General features: G+C 48.2%; 1 protein-coding gene across 1 annotated transcript in view; it reads left to right on the top strand.

The window, feature by feature from the left end:
* Positions 1 to 25537, top strand: part of BTBD7 (BTB domain containing 7) — a 126436-nt gene that overhangs the window by 32491 nt on the left and 68408 nt on the right. The gene's annotated exons all lie outside the window — the stretch shown is intronic.

The following is a 25537-nucleotide window of genomic DNA, read 5'->3' as shown; positions in this document are numbered from 1 at the left end:
CTGCTGTATGATTATGCCTTGGGTAGTAGGAGGTGTTCAGCTAGATGGCTTCTGGTGCATTGTCACAGACAGCGGAGCATGGACTAGAGAGGGCTCCTCTGTCCTGGTGCTGTCAGGGGAGCGTGTCACCATGCGTTACCCGCTCATGTAAGCTGATGTTATCTGGAGTTATACCCGCATACCATAGTCAGAGCTGGGCTACCAAGGAAGATGTGTGAGCAGGGAGTTATTGTGACCAGACGGTCCCGTACGAGAGCCTGCACCGCTTTGCGTCCCGCCCAGTACACAAAATGGAGATTTAGGTCACAAGGAACCTGGCCAATTAGGGGATTTCTGCTTACCATCAGTAACTGCCTGTTACTGACTCCACCCATTGCGCAGTGGCGGGTAGTACGCTGCCACCACCAGACTCCTTGTAGCCGTGGCATCTGGAACCACGGTTCTGCTCTGTATGCGTCGACATACTGTCTTGCCACACCTCTGTGGTGTTGACGAATCCCCACTAATCGCTTGACTAGGCCTCCACCCGGTAGCTGGTTGGAGGCGGAGCTTGTAGACTCTGGGTGCACCCTGGACAGCCGGAAAACGGAGCTAGGTTTCGCCTAGCCCTGCAGGTCACAAGATGAAGCGGTTGTCTTGAGGCAACTTATGTTTGTTTGCCCAAAATAGTTCTGAAAATAACTCGACAATACAGCAAGATGTTTACATCAGAGTGAAAATGGTATAATACCACCCTGAAGCTCACAGGCCTCCTCTTTTTATACAGTAAAACCACAGTGCATCTCAGGGGGTAGTCCTCACTGAGTCCTTTCCATCCAATCAGGATATCTTACAAAATATAAATAAATAAATGACATTTTAAAAGGATATAAGTGCTTGAAGCAATTTTCTCCTTCCTGTCGCACACAAAGTTTGGTGTCATTTAAACTTCATTCCTTACCCCCTGGTAGTTTACAATTCGACTTTGATACATTTATCACATAGCTTGTATGTTCTTGATGTAATGAATTGCTTGTAATTGGCATTGCATGTGTGGGGAAGTTGTTCAGTGAAACCGTTTTATTACTGCATGCTGTCTGGTGTTTACCTCCTTTGACCATTTGGCCATTTGTGAACAGGTGTACTATATATTTTCATTTAGTGAGGTGTAGTCGTGGTGTAAAGGACAGAGTGTGATTCCTGATTGGGAGGGGGGGGGGGGAACAAACAAACAAACAAACATCACCAAACAGGTAATTTCAACTTTAAACTTGTTATTTTATGTACTGTCTGGACATGGCTACTAATAACAGATGCACAGACCAAATTCTTAAAGCTATGTGTGTGCAAATGCTAGGCGCTTAGGAGACAAAATTCCAGAGCTAATTGCGATAATGACCAGGGATAACCTGGATATTGTTGCAATTACTGAGTCATGGTGCAATGAGAATCATGACTGAGACATAGCTATACCAGGATACAATTAATTTAGGAAGGATAGAATGGGAAGAATAGGAGGAGGGGTAGCAATGTATGTGAAAAAAAGCATAAATGCTACTTTAATACAAAATGTTGAGGACAAAACTGAGGCCCTTTGGGTCACCACGGAAACTGGGGAGAAGGACATTATTCGCATTGGGGTGATCTATAGACCACCAGGCCAGGGGCAGGATTTGGACAGGAACCTATTGTTGGACATCTCTAAAATGGCTTTAAAGGGAGAAGTCACAATCATGGGAGACTTTAATTTACCTGATGTAAATTGGGAGGGGTCCTATGCAAGTTCAGCTACAAGTGGCAAATTTCAAAATTCCTTACAGGGAGCATCTTTCAAGCAATTGGTGAGGGAGCCCACTCGCAAAGTCTCAATATTAGATTTAATTCTTACAAATGGTGACAGGATATCAGACATATATGTGGGCGAGCACCTGGGATCCAGTGACCATCAAGCAGTATGGTTTAGTATAAAGACAGGATCCAACTCCTGTCACACAAAAACAAAGGTGTTGGATTTTAGAAATGCTGACTTTGCAAAAATGGGGAGATGTTTAAGTGATTTATTGGTGGACTGGAGGAACTTGGAAGGGGTGCAGGAGAGATGGGAAAAACTGAAAAGTGCAATACTAAGGGCAACAGACCTTTGTATCAAAAGGGTTAGTAAAAGCACCAGGAAAAGGAAGCCAGTGTGGTTCACAAAAGAAGTATCCACTAGTGTGAAAGCAAAAAAGTTGGCTTTTAGGAAATACAGACTCAAAATAATAATGACAAAGAGGTGTATCTTGACAGACGGAAGGATGCTAAGAAAGTGATCAGACGTGTAAAGGCAGAAGCTGAGGAGAAAATGGCCCAGTCAGTAGATAAAGATAAAAACTTTTTAAGTATATAAATGAAAGGAGAAAATCAAATGGAGGAATAATAAGACTTAAGACAGAGAGTGAGAATTTGGTGGAGGGAGGCAAGGCAATAGCAGATCACCTAAATAATTATTTTTGCCCAGTATTTACTACAGAAGGAGAAGGGAAGGGGCCCCAGTTATGTTGCAAGGACATTCATAAAAATAAGGTAGATGAAAGTACATTTACAGAAGAGAAGGTCCTAACTGGACTTTCAAAAAGTGGATAAATCAATGGGGCCAGATGGGATACACCCAAGGATACTAAAAGAGCTAAAAGATGTGCTGGTGACACCATTAACAGAATTATTTAACCAGTCACTAAATACAGGTGCCATTCCAGAGGACTGGAAAAGAGCAAATGTAGTTCCATTGTACAAAAGTGGAAGCAAGGAAGAAGCAAGTAACTACAGACCAGTAAGCCTTACATCAGTAGTAGGGAAAGTAATGGAAAAACTATTAAAAGAAAGTGTTGTGGAATATCTTAAATCAAACAACTTACAGGATCCAAAACAGCATGGATTTACTGGTGGGAGATCATGCCAAACAAATCTTATTGACTTTTTTGACTCTGTGATGGAAATAATAGATCAAGGGGGAGCTGTAGATGTAGCATATCTAGACTTTAGTAAGGCATTTGACACTGTCCCACATCGCAGACTGCTAAATAAACTTGAAAGTGTGGGGGTGGATTATAAAATAGTTAAATGGATAAGAACCTGGTTGCAGGATAGGAAACAGACAGTTGTAGTAAATGGATTGCAATCTATGGAGGGAAATGTTACCAGTGGAGTACCCCAGGGATCTGTACTCGGACCAGTTCTCTTTAATATCTTTGTTGGTTACATTGCAAATGGTATTGAAGGGAAAGTATGCCTTTTTGCAGATGATACAAAGATATGCAACAGGGTAAACACACCAGGAGGGGTAAAACAAATGATTGATGACCTAGCTAGGCTTGAAAAATGGTCAAGAACATGGCAACTACAGTTTAATGCTAAAAAATGCAAAATCATGCACTTGGGTCTCAAATACCCAAAGGCTAAATATAGTATCAACGGTACTATAATGGAAACTACTGAGGAGGAAAGGGATTTAGGAGTCACTATTTCAAGTGACTTAAAGGCAGGAAAGCAATGCAACAAAGCAATGAGAAAGGCAAGTCAGATGCTTGGTTGCATAGGGAGAGGAATCAGTAGCAGGAAAAGAGAAGTAATAATGCCACTGTATAGGTCATTGGTGCGGCCTCATCTGGAATACTGTGTCCAGTTCTGGAGACCATATCTCCAGAAGGATATAAATACATTAGAGAGTGTACAAAGAAGGGCAACTAAAATGGTGCATGGCCTACATCACAAAACTTACCCGGAAAGGCTAAAAGATCTTAACATGTATAGTATGGAGGAGAGAAGGGAAAGGGGAGACATGATAGAAACTTTCAAATATACCAAAGGTTTTAACAAAGTTCAGGAGGGAAACATTCTTCAAAGGAAGAGAAGTATTAGAACTCGAGGACATACACTGAAACTGGAGGGGGGGAGGTTCAGGGGAAATTTAAGGAAAAATTACTTCACAGAAAGGGTAGTGGATAAGTGGAATAGCCTCCCATCAGAGGTGGTAGAGGCTAAGACTGTAGAGCAATTTAATCATGCTTGGGATAGGCATATGAATATCCTTACAAAGAATTAAGGTTCAAAAAGGGTTGCGATTACCTAAAGGATAAAAAAAAATGGGCAGACTAGATGGGCCAAGTGGTTCTTATCTGCCGTCAAATTCTATGTTTCTATGCTTAGCTTCAAAATACGGTTTGTATTTGATCTCTCAAACAAATGTTCTCATCCTTCCTGCATATACGTACTATGCAGGATTCATATATCAATCAAACCAGCTACATAAATAAATATAGGTTCCAAACCCATACCAGTCCATACCACTTTACATATGGAATAATGACCCCCCTTCCCCATGATTAACGCCTCTGTCTAAAGAACTCACACTCCCAGCCACTATCTGTGCCCTGTCCAACATCAGAAGGTTTTGTCATGCAACAGATCTGCTAGGGGAGGGCAATTAGCATCCCATTTCCTAGTCACAGAAGGTAGGGGATCCTTTCCTTATTCAGTCCTATATAGTAAGTGCTTTTTTTCCCTTTAAAATACATGTGACCACATCTTAACTATAATTACATTTAGGGGTATATTCAATTGAAGTCGGATCCATTCCGACATTCATTTGGGGGGGGGGGGGGGAGCAGCGCTACAGCAGCGGCTATATAGTAGCGCTGCTCTCCTTCGTCCCTCCTGTCTCACAGCCGCCGCTCCGTCCCCCTCTCTCACAGCCGCCGCTCCCCATCTCCCCCTCTCTCACAGCCGCTGCTCACGGCAGCGTCCACTCGGCTCCAGCAAGCGAGGTCTCGCTTGCTGGAGCCGGGTGGACGCTGCTGTGGTTCAGTTATTCTTACATTCATTTGGTAAACTAAGGTATTCCCAGAGTATGGAGTATCCAAGGCAGCATATGATGTGGTGGAAAGAAGAGATTTGCCAATGTATGTGCTATTCTCTGGTGCTCTGACATGTGAATGACTTTCTACTTCCTGCACTTAGCAGATATATTTGGTCCGTTTGTCAATTCCGACCCATGTTTCAGTAAACTTGTAATGTCTGCAGAATATATGCTGTGTTTATAAGATAGAGGCCTAACATCCTTCCTGCTTGGTGGTTTTTAGCAGGGATGTGGAAGTGTTCCAACTTCAAAATAACAATTATAATATTGCTAGAATTTTGAACTAGTTATTTGCCATGTTGCTAGCTATTATGCCTTATAACCAGCATTGCAGCTGTGTTTATTTTATTTATTTTTTCTCTTACGTCCTAGAGGATGCTGGTGACTCCGTAAGGACCATGGGGTATAGACGGGCTCAGCAGGAGACATGGGCACTATAAAGAACTTTTAGTATGGGTGTGCACTGGCTCCTCCCTCTATGCCCCTCCTACAGACCTCAGTTAGATTTTGTGCCCAGAGGAGATAGGGTGCATTACAGGGGAGCTCTCCTGAGTTTCTCTGATTAAAGAATTTTGTTAGGTTTCTCTGACGTCCTAAGTGGATGCTGGGGACTCCGTCAGGACCATGGGGAATAGCGGCTCCGCAGGAGACAGGGCACAAAAGTAAAAGCTTTAGGATCAGGTGGTGTGCACTGGCTCCTCCCCCTATGACCCTCCTCCAAGCCTCAGTTAGATTTTTGTGCCCGGCCGAGAAGGGTGCAATCTAGGTGGCTCTCCTAAAGAGCTGCTTAGAGTAAAAGTTTTGTTAGGTTTTTTTATTTTCAGTGAGTCCTGCTGGCAACAGGCTCAACGAGGGACTTAGGGGAGAGAAGTGAACTCACCTGCGTGCAGGATGGATTGGCTTCTTAGGCTACTGGACACCATTAGCTCCAGAGGGAGTCGGAACACAGGTCTCACCCTGGGGTTCGTCCCGGAGCCGCGCCGCCGACCCCCTTGCAGATGCCGAAAAGTGAAGAGGTCCAGAAACCGGCGGCAGAAGACTTTTCAGTCTTCATAAGGTAGCGCACAGCACTGCAGCTGTGCGCCATTGTTGTCAGCACACTTCATAGCAGCGGTCACTGAGGGTGCAGGGCGCTGGGGGGGGGGCGCCCTGGGCAGCAATGATAGTACCTTATTCTGGCTAAAAATACATCACATATAGCCCCTGGGGGCTATATGGATGTATTTAACCCCTGCCAGGTCTCAGAAAAACGGGAGAAGAAGCCCGCCAAAAAGGGGGCGGGGCCTATTCTCCTCAGCACACAGCGCCATTTTCCCTCACAGAAATGCTGGTGGGAAGGCTCCCAGGCTCTCCCCTGCACTGCACTACAGAAACAGGGTTAAAACAGAGGGGGGGCACTTATTTGGCGATATGACTATATATATTAAAATGCTATAAGGGAAAAACACTTATATAAAGGTTGTCCCTGTATAATTATAGTGTTTTTGGTGTGTGCTGGCAAACTCTCCCTCTGTCTCCCCAAGGGGCTAGTGGGGTCCTGTCCTCTATCAGAGCATTCCCTGTGTGTGTGCTGTGTGTCGGTACGTGTGTGTCGACATGTATGAGGACGATGTTGGTGAGGAGGCGGAGCAATTGCCTGTAATGGTGATGTCACTCTCTAGGGAGTCGACACCGGAATGGATGGCTTATTTAAGGAATTACGTGATAATGTCAACACGCTGCAAGGTCGGTTGACGACATGAGACGGCCGGCAAACCAATTAGTACCTGTCCAGGCGTCTCAAACACCGTCAGGGGCGTTAAACCGTCCTTTTACCTCAGTCGGTCGACACAGACACGGACACTGACTCCAGTGTCGACGGTGAAGAAACAAACGTATTTTCCTTTAGGGCCACACGTTACTTGTTAAGGGCAATGAAGGAGATGTTACATATTTCTGATACTACAAGTACCACAAAAAAGGGTATTATGTGGAGTGTGAAAAAACTACATGTGGTTTTTCCTGAATCATATAAATTAAATGAAGTGTGTGATGATGCGTGGGTTTCCCCCGATAGAAAATTATTGGCGGTATACCCTTTCCCGCCAGAAGTTATGGCGCGTTGGGAAACACCCCTTAGGGTGGATAAGGCGCTCACACGCTTATCAAAACAAGTGGCGTTACCGTCTCCAGATACGGCCGCCCTCAAGGAGCCAACTGATAGGAGGCTGGAAAATATCCTAAAAAGTATATACACACATACTGGTGTTATACTGCGACCAGCGATCGCCTCAGCCTGGATGGGCAGCGCTGGGGTGGCTTGGTCGGATTCCCTGACTGGAAATATTGATACCCTTGACAGGGACAGTATTTTATTGACTATAGAGCATTTAAAGGATGCATTTCTATATATGCGAGATGCACAGAGGGATATTTGCACTCTGGCATCAAGAGTAAGTGCGATGTCCATATCTGCCAGAAGATGTTTATGGACACGACAGTGGTCAGGTGATGCAGATTCCAAACGGCACATGGAAGTATTGCCGTATAAAGGGGAGGAGTTATTTGGGGTCGGTCCATCGGACCTGGTGGCCACGGCAACAGCTGGAAAATCCACCTTTTTTACCCCAAGTCACATCTCAGCAGAAAAAGACATCGTCTTTTCAGCCTCAGTCCTTTCGTCCCCATAAGGGCAAGCGGGCAAAAGGCCAGTCATATCTGCCCAGGGATAGAGGTAAGGGAAGAAGACTGCAGCAGGCAGCCCATTCCCAGGAACAGAAGCCTTCCATCGCTTCTGCCAAGTCCTCAGCATGACGCTGGGGCCGTACAAACAGGTGCGGTGGGGGGTCGTCTCAAGAGTTTCAGCACGCAGTGGGCTCACTCGCAAGTGGACCCCTGGATCCTACAAGTAGTATCCCAGGGGTACAGATTGGAAATTCGAGACGTCTCCCCCTCGCAGGTTCCTGAAGTTTGCTTTACCAACGTCTCCCTCCGACAGGGAGGCAGTATTGGAAACAATTCACAAGCTGTATTCCCAGCAGGTGATAATCAAAGTACCCCTCCTACAACAAGGAAAGGGGTATTATTCCACACTATATTGTGGTACTGAAGCCAGACGGCTCGGTGAGACCTATTCTAAATCTGAAATATTTGAACACTTGCATACAAAGGTTCAAATCAAGATGGAGTCACTCAGAGCAGTGATAGCGAACCAGGAAGAAGGGGACTATATGGTGTCCCTGGACATCAAGGATGCTTACCTCCATGTCCCAATTTGCCCTTCTCACCAAGGGTACCTCAGGTTCGTGGTACAAAACTGTCACTATCAGTTTCAGACGCTGCCGTTTGGATTGTCCACGGCACCCCGGGTCTTTACCAAGGTAATGGCCGAAATGATGATTCTTCTTCAAAGAAAAGGTGTCTTAATTATCCATTACTTGGACGATCTCCTGATAAGGGCAAGGTCCAGAGAACAGTTGGAGGTCGGAGTAGCACTATCTCAAGTAGTTCTACGACAGCACGGGTGGATTCTAAATATTCCAAAATCGCAGCTGTCTCCGACGACACGTCTGCTGTTCCTAGGGATGATTCTGGACACAGTCCAGAAAAAGGTGTTTCTCCCGGAGGAGAAAGCCAGGGAGTTATCCGAGCTAGTCAGGAACCTCCTAAAACCAGGAAAAGTGTCAGTGCATCATTGCACAAGGGTCCTGGGAAAAATGGTGGCTTCTTACGAAGCGATTCCATTCGACAGATTTCACGCAAGAACTTTTCAGTGGGATCTGCTGGAAAAATGGTCCGGATCGCATCTTCAGATGCATCAGCGGATAACCCTGTCTCCAAGGACAAGGGTGTCTCTTCTGTGGTGGCTGCAGAGTGCTCATCTACTAAAGGGCCACAGATTCGGCATTCAGGACTGGGTCCTGGTGACCACGGATGCCAGCCTGAAAGGCTGGGTAGCAGTCACACAAGGAAAAAATTTCCAGGGAGTGTGATCAAGTCTGGAGACTTCTCTCCACATAAATATACTGGAGCTAAGAGCAATTTACAATGCTCTAAGCTTAGCAAGACCTCTGCTTCAAGGTCAGCCGGTATTGATCCAGTGGGACAACATCACGGCAGTCGCCCACGTAAACAGACAGGGCGGCACAAGAAGCAGGAGGACAATGGCAGAAACCGCAAGGATTCTTCGCTGGGCGGAAAATCATGTGATAGCACTGTCAGCAGTGTTCATTCCAGGAGTGGACAACTGGGAAGCAGACTTCCTCAGCACGACCTCCACCCGGGAGAGTGGGGACTTCATCGGGAAGTCTTCCACATGATTGTGAACCGTTGGGAAAGACCAAAGGTGGACATGATGGCGTCCCGCCTGAACAAAAAACTGGACAGGTATTGCGCCAGGTCAAGAGACCCTCAGGCAATAGCTGTGGACGTTCTGGTAACACCGTGGGTGTACCAGTCGGTGTATGTGTTCCCTCCTCTGCTTCTCATACCTAAGGTACTGAGAATTATAAGACGTAGAGGAGTAAGAACTATACTCGTGGCTCCGGATTGGCCAAGAAGGACTTGGTACCCGGAACTTCAAGAGATGCTCACAGAGGACTCATGGCCTCTGCCGCTAAGAAGGGACTTGCTTCAGCAAGTACCATGTCTGTTCCAAGACTTACCGCGGCTGCGTTTGACGGCATGGCGGTTTAACGCCGGATCCTAAGGGAAAAAGGCATTCCGGAAGAGGTCATTCCTACCCTGGTCAAAGCCAGGAAGGAGGTGACCGCACAACATTATCACCACAGGTGGCGAAAATATGTTGCGTGGTGTGAGGCCAGGAAGGCCCCACGAAGAAATTTCAACTCGGTCGATTCCTGCATTTCCTGCAAACAGGAGTGTCTATGGGCCTCAAATTGGGGTCCATTAAGGTTCAAATTTCGGCCCTGTCGATTTTCTTCCAGAAAGAATTGGCTTCAGTTCCTGAAGTCCAGAAGTTTGTCAAGGGAGTACTGCATATACAACCCCCTTTTGTGCCTCCAGTGGCACTGTGGGATCTCAACGTAGTTCTGGGATTCCTCAAATCACATTGGTTTAAACCGCTCAAATCTGTGGTTTTGAAATATCTCACATGGAAAGTGACCATGATGTTGGCCCTGGCCTCGGCCAGGCGAGTGTCAGAATTGGCGGCTTTGTCTCACAAAAGCCCATATCTGATTGTCCATTCGGACAGGGCAGAGCTGCGGACTCGTCCCCAGTTTCTCCCTAAGGTGGTGTCAGCGTTTCACCTGAACCAGCTTATTGTGGTACCTGTGGCTACTAGGGACTTGGAGGACTCCAAGTTGCTAGATGTTGTCAGGGCCCTGAAAATGTAGGTTTCCAGGACGGCTGGAGTCAGGAAAACTGACTTGCTGTTATCCTGTATGCACCCAAAAAACTGGGTGCTCTTGCTTCTAAGCAGACGATTGCTAGTTGGATGTGTAGTACAATTCAGCTTGCACATTCTGTGGCAGGCCTGCCACAGCCAAAATATGTAAATGCCCATTCCACAAGGAAGGTGGGCTCATCTTGGGCGGCTGCCCGAGGGGTCTCGGCTTTACAACTTTGCCGAGCTGCTACTTGGTCAGGGGCACACCCTGGCTGAGGAGGACCTGGAGTTCTCTCACTCTGTGCTGCAGAGTCATCCGCACTCTCCCGCCCGTTTGGGAGCTTTGGTATAATCACCATGGTCCTGACGGAGTCCCCAGCATCCACTTAGGACGTCAGAGAAAATAAGAATTTACTTACCGATAATTCTATTTCTCGTAGTCCGTAGTGGATGCTGGGTGCCCATCCCAAGTGCGGATTGTCTGCAATACTTGTACATAGTTATTGTTAGAAAAATCGGGTTATTATTGTTGTGAGCCATCTTTTTCAGAGGCTCCGCTGTTATCATGCTGTTAACTGGGTTCAGATCACAGGTTGTACAGTGTGATTGGTGTGGCTGGTATGAGTCTTACCCGGGATTCAAAATCCTTCCTTATTGTGTATGCTCGTCCGGGCACAGTATCCTAACTGAGGCTTGGAGGAGGGTCATAGGGGGAGGAGCCAGTGCACACCACCTGATCCTAAAGCTTTTTACTTTTGTGCCCTGTCTCCTGCGGAGCCGCTATTCCCCATGGTCCTGACTGAGTCCCCAGCATCCACTACGGACTACGAGAAATAGAATTATCGGTAAGTAAATTCTTATTTTTTTATGTTCAGGGAGCACTGCTGGCAACAGGCTCCCTGCATCGTGGGACTGAGGAGAGAGAAGCAGACCTACTTAACTGATAGGCTCTGCTTCTTAGGCTACTGGACACCATTCGCTCCAGAGGGAGTCGGAACGCAGGTCTCACCCTGCCGTTCGTCCCGGAACCGCGCCGCCGTCCTCCTCGCAGAGCCGGAAGATAGAAGACGGGTGAGTATAAGAAGAAAAGAAAGACTTCAAGGCGGCAGAAGACTTCAGATCTTCACTGAGGTAAGCGCGCAGTGGTAACACTGCGCGCCATTGCTCCCACACATTACACACACAGAACAGGCACTGATGGGTGCAGGGGGGGGCGTCCTGGGCAGCAATAAACCTCTGGACTGGCATTTATGGGCATATTAGGCTACGGAGGCAGTAAATACAGAGATCCCCCGCCATTTTTTGAATATTGAAGCGGGACCGAAGCCTGCCGCTGGTGGGGGCGGAGCTTGATCCCTCAGCACTAACAGCGCCATTTTCTCCACAGAACGCTGCAGAGAAGCTGGCTCCCCGGACTCTCCCCTGCTGAACTCAGTGACGGAGGGCTGGAAAAGAGGGGGGGAGGGGCACAATTATTGGCGCAGTGAGTGTATAACATTGAGAGAGATATATATATATATATATATATATATATATATATATATATATATATATATATATATATATATATATATATATAGAGAGATAGGGATATATATATATATATATATATATATATATATATACATACATATACATGCGCGCTATCTGGTTTTATTCCAGTGTCAGTTGGCGCTGGGTGTGTGCTGGCATACTCTGTCTCTCCAAAGGGCCTTGTTGGGGATTTGTCCCCTAATAGTTATATCCCTGTGTGTGTGGGGGTGTCGGTACGTGTGTGTCGGCATGTCTGAAGCGGAAGGCTCGTCCAAGGAGGAGGTGGAGCAGATGAGTGGTGTGTCTCCGTCGGCAACGCCGACTCATGAATGCAAGTGTGGCCTCATTACATAAGAGACTGGACAAAGCAGAGTCCAGGGAGAAAACGGAGTCAATCCACGGATTGGACCGAGTCACAGGGCCCTTCTGGGTCTCAAAAACGTCCCTTATCCCAAATAGTAGTTACTGGTACCGACACAGATTCTGACTTCAGTGTCGACTACGATAATGCAAGATTACACCCAAGGCTGGCAAAAAGTATTCAGTGTATGATTATTGCAATAAAAGATATTTTGTATATCACAGATGACCCCTCTATCCCCGACAAGAGGGTACACATGTTTAAGGAAAAGAAACCTGAGGTAACCTTTCCCCCATCTCATGAGCTTAACGAGTTATTTGAAAAAGCTTGAGAAACTCCAGATAAGAAACTGCAGATTCCCAAAAGGGTTCTTATGGCGTATCCTTTCCCTACACAGGACAGGGTACGTTGGGAATCCTCTCCCAGGGTGGACAAGGCTTTAACACGCCTGTCCAAGAAGGTGGCGCTACCGTCTCCGGACACGGCAGCCCTCAAAGATACTGCGGACCGCAGGCAGGGGACTACTTTAAAGTCTATTTATGCGCATACAGGTGCTTTGCTCAGACTGGCAATAGCATCAGCATGGGTATGTAGCGCAGTTGCAGCATGGACAGATACCTTGTCAGCTGACCTTGATACCCTAGACAGGGATACCATTTTATTAACTTTAGCCAACATTAAGGACGCAGTCTTATATATGAGGGACGCTCAAAGAGACGTTGGACTGCTGGGTTCCAGAGCCAATGCCATGGCTATTTCTGCGAGACGAGCTCTATGGACCCGCCAATGGACGGGTGATGCAGACTCAAAAAAGCATATGGAGGTTTTATCTTACAAGGGTGAAGTGTTGTTTGGGGAGGGGCTCGCGGACCTGGTTTCCACAGCTACCGCGGGTAAATCTACCTTTCTCTAACGTCCTAAGTGGATGCTGGGGACTCCGTCAGGACCATGGGGATTAGCGGCTCCGCAGGAGACAGGGCACAAAAATAAAGCTTTAGGATCAGGTGGTGTGCACTGGCTCCTCCCCCTATGACCCTCCTCCAAGCCTCAGTTAGGTTTTTGTGTCCGTCCGAGCAGGGTGCAATCTAGGTGGCTCTCCTAAAGAGCTGCTTAGAAAAAGTTTTTTAGGTTTTTTATTTTCAGTGAGTCCTGCTGGCAACAGGCTCACTGCATCGAGGGACTTAGGGGAGAGAATTTCAACTCACCTGCGTGCAGGATGGATTGGATTCTTAGGCTACTGGACACCATTAGCTCCAGAGGGAGTCGGAACACAGGTCTCACCCTGGGGTTCGTCCTGGAGCCGCGCCGCCGACCCCCCTTGTAGATGCCGAAGTTGAAGAGGTCCAGAGGTCCAGAAACAGGCGGCAGAAGACTTTCAGTCTTCATAAGGTAGCGCACAGCACTGCAGCTGTGCGCCATTGTTGTCGGCACACTTCATACCAGCGGTCACTGAGGGTGCAGGGCGCTAGGGGGGGCGCTCTGGGCAGCAATGTATTATACCTTTTTTATGGCTAAAATACATCACATATAGCCCTTGAGGCTATATGGATGTATTTAACCCCTGCCAGATCTCACAATCTCCGGGAGAAGAGCCCGCCGTTTTAGGGGGCGGGGCCTATTCTCCTCAGCACACGGCGCCATTTTCCTGCTCAGCTCTGCTGAGAGGAAGGCTCCCAGGCTCTCCCCTGCACTGCACTACAGAAACAGGGTTAAAACAAAGAGGGGGGGCACTTATTTGGCGATATGATTACATATGTGAAAATGCTATAAGGGAAAACACTTGTATAAGGGGTTGTCCCTGTATAATTATAGCGTTTTTGGTGTGTGCTGGCAAACTCTCCCTCTGTCTCCCCAAAGGGCTAGTGGGGTCCTGTCCTCTATCAGAGCATTCCCTGTGTGTGTGCTGTGTGTCGGTACGTGTGTGTCGACATGTAGGAGGACGATGTTGGTGAGGAGGCGGAGCAAATTGCCTGTATGGGTGATGTCACTCTCTAGGGAGTCGACACCGGAATGGATGGCTTATTTAGGAATTACGTGATAATGTCAACACGATGCAAGGTCGGTTGACGACATGAGACGGCCGGCAAACAAATTAGTACCTGTCCAGGCGTCTCAGACACCGTCAGGGGCTTGTAAAAACGCCCATTTACCTCAGTTGGTCGACACGGACACTGACTTCAGTGTCGACGGTGAAGAAACAAACGTATTTTCCTTTAGGGCCACACGTTACATGTTAAGGGCAATGAAGGAGGTGTTACATACTTCTGATACTACAAGTACCACAAATAAGGGTATTATGTAGGGTGGGAATAATCTACTTGTAGTTTTTCCTGAATCAGATAAATTAAAGTGTGTGATGATACGTGGGTTTCCTCCGATAGAAAATTATTGGAGGTATACCTTTTCCCGCCAGAAGTGAGGGCGAGTTGGGAAACACACCTTAGGGTGGATAAGGCGCTCACACGCTTATAAAAACAAGTGGCGTTACCGTCTCCAGATACGGCCGCCCTCAAGGAGCCAGCTGATAGGAAGCTGAAAAATATCCTAAGAAGTATATACACACATACTGGTGTTATACTACGACCAGCAATCGCCTCAGCCTGGATGTGCAGCGCTGGGGGGGCTTGGTCGGATTTCCTGACTGAAAATATTGATACCCTTGACAGGAACAATATTTTATTGACTATAGAGCATTTTAAGGATGCATTTCTATATATGCGAGATGCGCAGAGGGATATTTGCATTTTGGCATCAAGAGTAGATGTGATGTCCATATCTGCCAGACGATGTTTATAGACACGACAGTGGTCAGGTGATGCAGATTCCAGACGGCACATGGAAGTATTGCCGTATAAAGGGGCGGTCCATCGGACCTGGTGGCCATGGCAACAGCTGGAAAATCCACTTTTGTTACCCCAAGTCACATCTCAGCAGAAAAGGACACAGTCTTTTCAGTCTCAGTCCTTTCGTACCCATAAAGGCAGGCGGGCAAAAGGCCAGTCATATCTGCCCAGGGTTAGAGGAAAGGGAAGAAGACTGCAGCAGGCAGCCCATTCCCAGGAACAGAAGTCCTTCACAGCTTCTGCCAAGTCCGCAGCATGACGCTGGGGCCATACAAGCGGACTCAGGTGCGGTGGGGGGTCATCTCAAGAGTTTCAGCACGCAGTGGGCTCACTCGCAAGTGGACTCCTGGATCCTACACGTAGTATCCCAGGTGTACATTGGAAATTCGAGACGTCTTCCCCTCACAAGTTCCTGAAGTCTGCTTTACCAACGTCTCCCTCCGACAGGGAGGCAGTATTGGAAAAAAATTCACAGGCTGTATTCCCAGCACGTGATAATCAAAGTACCCCTCCTACAACAAGGGAAGGGGTATTATTCCACAATATATTGTGGTACTGAAGCCAAACGGCTCGGTGAGATAAAAAAGATTTGAACAATTACATACAAGGGTTCAAATCAAGATGGAGTCACTCAGAGCAGTGATAGCGAACTAGGACGATATGGTGTCACTGGATATCAGGGACGCTTACCTACAAGTCCAAATTTTGCCTTTCTCACCAAGGGTATCTCAGGTTCGTGGTACAGAACTGTCACTATCAGTTCAGACGCTGCCGTTTGGATTGTCCACGGCACCCCGGGTCTTTACCAAGGTAATGGCCGAAATGATGATTCTTCCTAAAAGAAATATGGACGCTTTCCTGATAAGGGCAAGGTCCAGAGAACAGTTGGCGGTCGGAGTAGCACTATCTCAAGTAGTTCTACGACAGCACGAGTGGATTCTAAATATTCCAAAATCGCAGCTTTTTCCGACGACACGTCTAATGTTCCTAGGGATGATTCTGGACACAGTCCAGAAAAGGATGTTTTCTCCCGGAGAAGAAAGCCAGGGAGTTATCCGAGCTAGTCAGGAACCTCCTAAAACCAGGAAAAGTATCAGTGCATCATTGCACAAAGGGTCCTGTGAAAAATGGTGGTTTCTTACAAAGCGATCCCATTCGGTAGATTTCACCTTTCAGTGGGATCTGCTGGGAAAATGGTCCGGATCGCAACTTCAGATGCATCAGCGGATAACCCTGTCTCCAAGGACAAGGGTGTTTCTTCTGCGGTGGCTGCAGAGTGCTCATCTATGAAAGGGCCGCAGATTCGGCATTCAGGACTGGGTCCTGGTGACCACGGATGCCAGCCTGAGTGGCTGGGGAGCAGTCACACAAGGAAAAAATTTCCAGGGAGTGTGATCAAGTCTGGAGACTTCTCTCCACATAAATATACTGGAGCTAAGGCCAATTTACAAGGCTCTAAGCTTAGCAAGACCTCTGCTTCAAGGTCAGCCGGTATTGATCCAGTGGGACAACATCACGGCAGTCGCCCACGAAAACAGGGCGGCACAAGAAGCAGGAGGGAAATGGCAGAAACTGCAAGGATTCTTCGCTGGGCGAAAAATCATGTGATAACACTCTCAGCAGTGTTAATTCCGGGAGTGGAAAACTGGGAAGCAGACTTCCTCAGCATAACCTCCACCCGGGAGAGTGGGGACTTCAGCGGGAAGTCTTCCACATGATTGTAAACCGTTGGGAAAAACCAAAGGTGGACATGATGGCGTCCCGCCTGAACAAAAAACTAGACAGATATTGCGCCAGGTCAAGGGACCCTCAGGCAATAGCGGTGGACGCTCTGGTAACACTGTGGGTGTACCAGTCAGGGTATGTGTTCCCTCCTATGCATCTCATACCAAAAGTACTGAGAATCAAGGAGATGAGTAAGAACGATACTCGTGGTTCCGGATGGGTCAAGAAGGACTTGGTACCCGGAATTTCAAGAGATTCTCACGGAAGAACCGTGGCCTCTACCTTTAAGAAAGGACCTGCTCCAGCAGGGGCCTTGTCTGTTCCAAGACTTACCGCGGCTGCGTTTGACGGCATGGCAGTTGAACGCCGGATCCTGAAAGGGCATTCCAGATGAAGTCATCCCTACCCTGGTCGAAGCCAGGAAGGATCTAACCGAAAAACATTTTCACCGCAATTGGCGAAAATATGTTGCGTGGTGTGAGGCCAAGAAGGTCCCTACAGAGGAATTCCAACTGGGTCGTTTCCTACATTTCCTGAAAACAGGACTGTCTATGGGCCTAAAATTAGGGTCCATTAAGGTTCAAATTTCGACCCTGTCAAATTTATTCCAGAAAGAACTGGCTTCAGTGCCTGAAGTTCAGACGTTTGTAAAAAGGGGTACTGCATATACAGCCTCCTTTTGTGCCCCCAGTGGCACCTTGGGATCTCAATGTTGTTTTGAGTTTCCTAAAGTCACATTGGTTTGATCCACTCACCACTGTGGACTTAGAATCTTCACCTTCCATGTGAAATAATTTATTAGCCCTGGCTTCAGCCAGGCGTGTGTCAGAATGGCCGGCTTTATCATATAAAAGCCCTTACTTAATTTTTCATTCTGACAGGGCAGAATTGAGGACTCGTCCTCAATTTCTCCTTAAGGTGTATTCTGTTTTTCACATGAACCAACCTATTGTGGTATCTGCGGCTACTAGGGACTTGGAGGACTCCAAGTTACTTGCCTTTGTCAGGGCCCTGAAAATATATGTTTCCAGGACGACTGGAGTCAGAAAATCTGACTCGCTGTTTAGCCTGGGTGCTCCTGCTTCTAAACAGACGATTGCTCGCTGGATTTGTAGTACAATTCAGCTTGCTCATTCTGTGGCAGGCTTGCCACAGACAAAATCAGAAAAAGCCCATTCCACAAGGAAGTGGGCTCATCTTGGGCGACTGCCTGAGGGGTCTCGGCTTTACAACTTTGCTGAGCATTTACTTGGTCAGGGGCAAACACGTTTGCTAAATTCTACAAATTTGATACCCTGGCTGAGGAGGACATGGAGTCTCTCATTCGGTGCTGCAGGGTCATCCGCACTCTCCCGCCCGTTTGGGAGCTTTGGTATAATCCCCATGGTCCTGACGGAGTCCCCAGCATCCACTTAGGACGTTAGAGAAAATAAGAATTTACTTACCGATAATTCTATTTCTCGTAGTCCGTAGTGGATGCTGGGCGCCCATCCCAAGTGCGGATTGTCTGCAATACTTGTACATAGTTATTGTTACAAAAAAATCGGGTTGTTATTGTTGTGAGCCGTCTGTTCAGAGGCTCCTACGTTTTGTCATACTGTTAACTGGGTTCAGATCACAAGTTGTACGGTGTGATTGGTGTGGCTGGTATGAGTCTTACCCGGGATTCAAGATCCTTCCTTATTGTGTATGCTCGTCTGGGCACAGTATCCTAACTGAGGCTTGGAGGAGGGTCATAGGGGGAGGAGCCAGTGCACACCACCTGATCCTAAAGCTTTATTTTTGTGCCCTGTCTCCTGCGGAGCCGCTAATCCCCATGGTCCTGACGGAGTCCCCAGCATCCACTACGGACTACGAGAAATAGAATTATCGGTAAGTAAATTCTTATTTTTTACCTTTTGTTCCCCAACAGCAAAAGAAAACTCCACAGTATCAGATGCAGTCCTTTCGGTCGCACAAGTCCAGAAGAGGTCTGGGTTCCTCCTTCCTTGCCATAGGTAAGGGTAGAGGAAAAAGAACACCTGCTTCGGCTAGTACCCAGGAACAGAAGTCCTCCCCGGCTTCTACAAAATCCACCGCATGACGCTGGGGCTCCCCTAAGGGAGTCTGCAACAGTGGGGGCACGCCTTCGACTTTTCAGCCAGATCTGGGGTCTTTCAGACGTGGATTCTTGGGCGATGGAAATTGTTTCCCAAGGCTACAAGCTGGAATTCGAAGAGGTGCCCCCTCGCCGATTTTTCAAGTCAGCCTTACCAGCTACACCCCCAGAGAGGGAAGTAGTGTTAGCTGTAATTCAAAAGCTGTGTCAACAGCAAGTGGTTGTCAAGGTTCCCCTGGTCCAACAGGGAAAAGGGTATTTCTCTGACGTCCTAGTGGATGCTGGGAACTCCGTAAGGACCATGGGGATAGCGGCTCCGCAGGAGACTGGGCACAACTAAAGAAAGCTTTAGGACTACCTGGTGTGCACTGGCTCCTCCCTCTATGACCCTCCTCCAGACCCCAGTTAGAATTTTGTGCCCGGCTGAGCTGGATGCACACTAGGGGCTCTCCTGAGCTCTTAGAAAAAGAAAGTTTATTTTAGGTTTTTTATTTTCAGTGAGATCTGCTGGCAACAGACTCACTGCTACGAGGGACTAAGGGGAGAGAAGCGAACCTACCTGCTTGCAGCTAGCTTGGGCTTCTAGGCTACTGGACACCATTAGCTCCAGAGGGATCGAACACAGACCCAGCCTCGGTCGTCCGGTCTTCATCAAGGTAGCGCACAGCACTGCAGCTGTGCGCCATTGCTTCCCATGCACACCTCACACTCCGGTCACTGATGGGTGCAGGGCGCCGGGGGGGGGGGGAGGGGGCGCCCTGGGCTGCAATATTGAGTACCTTGGCTGGCAAATAACACATAATATAGTCATAGAGACTATATATGTGTAAAATACCCCTGCCAGATATACATAGAAAAAAGCGGGAGAAGTCCGCCGAAAAAGGGGCGGGGCTATCTCCCTCAGCACACTGGCGCCATTTTCCCTCACAGCTCCGCTGGAAGGATCGCTCCCAGGCTCTCCCCTGCAGTTTCCAGACTACATAGGGTAAAAAAGAGAGGGGGGGCACTAAATTTAGGCGCTATATTGTGTATACAAGCAGCTATTAGGAAAAATCACTCAGTTATAGTGTTAATCCCTGTGTTATATAGCGCTGTTGGTGTGTGCTGGCATACTCTCTCTCTGTCTCCCCAAAGGGCTTTGTGGGGTCCTGTCCTCAGTCAGAGCATTCCCTGTGTGTGTGCGGTGTGTCGGTACGGCTGTGTCGACATGTTTGATGAGGAGGCTTATGTGGAGGCGGAGCAGGTGCCGATAAATGTGATGTCACCCCCTGCGGGGTCGACACCTGAGTGGATGGTTATGTGGAAGGAATTACGCGACAGTGTCGACTCCTTACATAAAAGGTTTGACGACATAGCAGATGTGGGACAGCCGGCTTCTCAGCCTGTGCCTGCCCAGACGTCTCTAAAGCCATCAGGGGCTCTAAAACGCCCGCTACCTCAGATGGCAGACACAGATGTCGACACGGATACTGACTCCAGTGTCGACGATGATGAGACTAGTGTACATTCCAATAGAGCCACCCGTTACATGATTACGGCAATGAAAAATGTGTTGCATATTTCTGATATTACCCCAGGTACCACAAAAAAGGGTATTATGTTTGGGGAGAAAAAACTACCAGTGGTTTTTCCCCCATCTGATGAATTAAATGAAGTGTGTGAAGAAGCGTGGGCTTCCCCCGATAAGAAACTGGTAATTTCTAAAAAGTTACTAATGGCGTACCCTTTCCCGCCAGAGGACAGGTCACGTTGGGAGACATCCCCTAGGGTGGATAAAGCGCTCACACGTCTGTCACCGTCTCCGGACACGGCCGCCCTAAAAGAGCCTGCAGATAGAAAGCAGGAGGCTATCCTGAAGTCTGTATATACACACTCGGGTATTATACTGAGACCGGCTATTGTTTCTGCATGGATGTGCAGTGCTGCAGCTGCGTGGTCAGATTCCCTGTCGGAAAACATTGATACCCTAGACAGGGACACTATATTGCTAACCGTAGAGCATATTAAAGACGCTGTCTTGTACATGAGAGATGCACAGAGGGATATTTGCCGGCTGGCATCTAAAATAAACGCAATGTCCATTTCTGCCAGGAGAGGATTGTGGACTCGACAGTGGACAGGAGATGCAGATTCTAAAAGGCACATGGAAGTATTGCCTTACAAGGGTGAGGAGTTGTTTGGGGATGGTCTCTCGGACCTAGTTTCCACAGCGACAGCTGGGAAGTCGGCATTTTTACCCCATGTTCCCTCACAGCCAAAGAAAGCACCGTATTATCAGGTACAGTCCTTTCGGCCCCAGAAAGGCAAGCGGGTTAGAGGTGCGTCCTTTCTGCCCAGAGGCAGAGGTAGAGGGAAAAAGCTGCAACATACAGCCAGTTCCCAGGAACAAAAGTCCTCCCCCGCTTCCTCTAAGTCCACCGCATGACGCTGGGGCTCCACAGGCGGAGCCAGGTACGGTGGGGGCCCGTCTCAAGAACTTCAGCGACCAGTGTGCTCGCTCACGGGTGGATCCCTGGATTCTACAAGTAGTATCTCAGGGGTACAAGCTGGAATTCGAGACGTCTCCCCCTCGCCGTTTCCTCAAATCTGCCTTGCCGACAGCTCCCCCGGACAGGGAGGCAGTGCTGGAGGCGATTCACAAGCTGTATTCTCAGCAGGTGATAATCAAGGTACCCCTCCTTCAACAAGGACGGGGTTACTATTCCACAATGTTTGTGGTACCGAAACCGGACGGTTCGGTGAGACCCATTTTAAATTTAAAATCCTTGAACACTTATATAAGAAGGTTCAAGTTCAAGATGGAATCGCTCAGGGCGGTGATTGCAAGCCTGGACGAGGGGGATTCCATGGTATCACTGGACATCAAGGATGCTTACCTGCATGTCCCCATTTACCCTCCTCACCAGGAGTACCTCAGATTTGTGGTACAGGACTGTCATTACCAATTCCAGATGTTGCCTTTTGGTCTGTCCACACTGAGGGTATTTACCAAGGTAATGGCCGAAATGATGATACTCCTTCGGAGAAAGGGAGTTTTAATTATCCCGTACTTGGACGATCTTCTTATAAAGGCGAGGTCCAGGGAACAGTTGTTGATCGGTGTAGCACTAGCTCGGGAAGTGCTACAACAGCACGGCTGGATTCTGAATATTCCAAAGTCGCAGCTGGTTCCTACAACGCGTCTACTGTTCCTGGGGTTGGTTCTGGACACAAAACAGAAAAAAGTATTTCTCCCGGAGGAGAAGGCCAAGGAGTTGTCATCTCTAGTCAGAGACCTCCTAAAACTAAAACAGGTGTCGGTGCACCACTGCACGCGAGTCCTGGGAAAGATGGTGGCTTCTTACGAAGCAATTCCATTCGGAAGGTTCCATGCAAGGATCTTTCAGTGGGATCTGTTGGACAAGAGGTTCGGATCGCATCTTCAGATGCATCGTCTGATAACCCTGTCTCCAAGGACCAGGGTGTCGCTGTTGTGGTGGCTGCAGAGTGCTCATCTTCTAGAGGGCCGCAGATTCGGCATACAGGACTGGGTCCTGGTGACCACGGATGCCAGCCTTCGAGGTTGGGGGCAGTCACACAGGGAAGAAACTTCCAGGGACTATGGACAAGTCAGGAGACTTCCCTACACATAAATATTCTGGAACTAAGGGCCATTTACAATGCCCTAAGTCAGGCAAGACCCCTGCTTCAACACCAGCCTGTGCTGATCCAGTCAGACAACATCACGGCGGTCGCCCATGTAAACCGACAGGGCGGCACAAGAAGCAGGATGGCAATGGCAGAAGCCACAAGGATTCTCCGATGGGCGGAAAATCATGTGTTAGCACTGTCAGCAGTGTTCATTCCCGGAGTGGACAACTGGAAAGCAGACTTTCTCAGCAGACACGACCTCCACCCGGGAGAGTGGGGACTTCATCCAGAAGTCTTCCAAATGATTGTACACCGGTGGGAAAGGCCACAGGTGGACATGATGGCGTCCCGCCTCAACAAAAAGCTAAAAAGATATTGCGCCAGGTCAAGGAACCCTCAGGCGATAGCTGTGGACGCTCTGGTAACACCGTGGGTGTACCGGTCGGTGTATGTGTTCCCTCCTCTGCCTCTCATACCCAAGGTACTGAGACTAATAAGGAGAGGAGTGAGAACTATACTTATTGTTTCGGATTGGCCAAGAAGAGCTTGGTACCCAGAACTTCAAGAAATGATCTCAGAGGACCCATGGCCTCTGCCGCTCAGACAGGACCTACTGCAGCAGGGGCCCTGTCTGTTTCAAGACTTACCGCGGCTGCGTTTGACGGCATGGCGGTTGAACGCCGGATCCTGAAGGAAAAGGGCATTCCGGAGGAAATTATCCCTACGCTTATTAAAGCTAGGAAAGAAGTGACCGCAAACCATTATCACCGCATATGGCGGAAATATGTTGCGTGGTGTGAGACCAGGAAGGCCCCAACGGAGGAATTTCAGCTAGGTCGATTTCTGCACTTCCTACAGTCAGGGGTGACTATGGGCCTAAAATTGGGTTCCATTAAGGTCCAGATTTCGGCTCTATCGATTCTTCCAAAAAGAACTGGCTTCACTACCTGAAGTTCAGACATTTGTTAAGGGAGTGCTGCATATTCAGCCCCCTTTTGTGCCCCCAGTGGCACCTTGGGATCTCAACGTGGTGTTGGATTTCCTAAAGTCGCATTGGTTTGAACCACTTAAAACCGTGGAACTAAAATATCTCACGTGGAAAGTGGTCATGCTGTTGGCCTTGGCTTCGGCCAGGCGTGTGTCAGAATTGGCGGCTTTGTCTTGTAAAAGCCCTTATCTGATTTTCCATATGGATAGGGCGGAATTGAGGACTCGTCCCCAATTTCTCCCAAAGGTGGTTTCAGCGTTTCATTTGAACCAGCCTATTGTGGTGCCTGCGGCTACTCGTGACTTGGAGGACTCCAAGTTGCTGGACGTAGTCCGGGCCCTAAAAATCTATGTTTCCAGGACAGCTGGAGTCAGAAAGACTGACTCGCTATTTATCCTGCATGCGCCCAACAAGTTGGGTGCGCCTGCTTCAAAGCAGACTATTGCTCGCTGGATCTGTAGCACGATTCAACTTGCACATTCTGCGGCTGGACTGCCGCATCCTAAATCTGTAAAAGCCCATTCCACGAGGAAGGTGGGCTCTTCTTGATCGGCTGCCCGAGGGGTCTCGGCTTTACAACTTTGCCGAGCAGCTACTTGGTCGGGTTCAAACACTTTTGCAAAATTCTACAAGTTTGATACCCTGGCTGAGGAGGACCTAGAGTTCGCTCATTCGGTGCTGCAGAGTCATCCGCACTCTCCCGCCCGTTTGGGAGCTTTGGTATAATCCCCATGGTCCTTACGGAGTCCCAGCATCCACTAGGACGTCAGAGAAAATAAGAATTTACTCACCGGTAAATCTATTTCTTGTAGTCCGTAGTGGATGCTGGGCGCCCGTCCCAAGTGCGGATTGTCTGCAATACTTGTATATAGTTATTGTTTAACTAAAGGGTTATTGTTGAGCCATCTGTTGAGAGGCTCAGTTATATTTCATACTGTTAACTGGGTATAGTATCACGAGTTATACGGTGTGATTGGTGTGGCTGGTATGAGTCTTACCCGGGATTCAAAATCCTTTCCTTATTGTGTCAGCTCTTCCGGGCACAGTATCCTAACTGAGGTCTGGAGGAGGGTCATAGAGGGAGGAGCCAGTGCACACCAGGTAGTCCTAAAGCTTTCTTTAGTTGTGCCCAGTCTCCTGCGGAGCCGCTATCCCCATGGTCCTTACGGAGTTCCCAGCATCCACTACGGACTACGAGAAATAGATTTACTGGTGAGTAAAATCTTATTTATTCAACCCTGTTTGTGGTCCCGAAGCCGGATGGTTCGGTCAGACCCATTTTAAATCTAAAATCCCTAAACCTGTACTTGAAAAAGTTCAAATTCAAGATGGAATCGCTCTGAGCTGTAATATCCAGCCTGGAAGGGGGGGATTTTATGGTGTCACTAGACATAAAGGATGCTTACCTTCATGTCCCCATATATACCTCTCATCAGGAGTACCTGAGATTCGCTGTACAGGACTGTCATTACCAGTCTCAGACGTTGCCGTTTGGGCTTTCCACGGCCCCGAGGATTTTCACCAAGGTGATGGCGGAAATTATGGTGCTCCTGCGCAAACAAGGAGTCACAATTATCCCATACTTGGACGATCTCCTGATAAAGGCGAGATCGAGAGATCAATTGCTGAAAAGCGTGTCGCACTCACTGAGAGTGCTCCAACAGCACGGTTGGATTCTCAATCTGCCAAAGTCACAATTGGTTCCAACGACTCGACTATCATTCCTAGGCATAATTTTGGACACGGAACAAAAGAAGGTTTTTCTCCCATCGGAAAAAGCACAGGACCTCCAGAACATGGTCAGAGACCTGCTAAAACCAAAAAGAGTGTCAGTTCATCAATGCACTCGAGTTCTGGGAAAAATGGTGGGAGCCTACGAGGCCATCCCCTTCGGCAGGTTTCATGCAAGGACTTTTCAGTTGGACCTTCTGGACAAGTGGTCCGGGTCCCATTTACAAATGCATCAGAAAATTACACTGTCCCCCAGGGCCAGGGTGTCTCTCCTATGGTGGCTGCAGAGTGCTCACCTTCTAGAGGGTCGCAGGTTCGGCATTCAGGACTGGGTTCTGGGGACCATGGACGCGAGCCTCCGAGGATGGGGAGCAGTCACACAAGGAAGACATTTTCAGGGACTATGGTCAAGACAGGAGGCTTGTC

This window comes from Pseudophryne corroboree, chromosome 12, assembly GCF_028390025.1.
Source record: "Pseudophryne corroboree isolate aPseCor3 chromosome 12, aPseCor3.hap2, whole genome shotgun sequence".
NCBI classification, from domain to species: domain Eukaryota; kingdom Metazoa; phylum Chordata; class Amphibia; order Anura; family Myobatrachidae; genus Pseudophryne; species Pseudophryne corroboree.
This window is presented reverse-complemented; position numbering and strand designations above follow the sequence as displayed.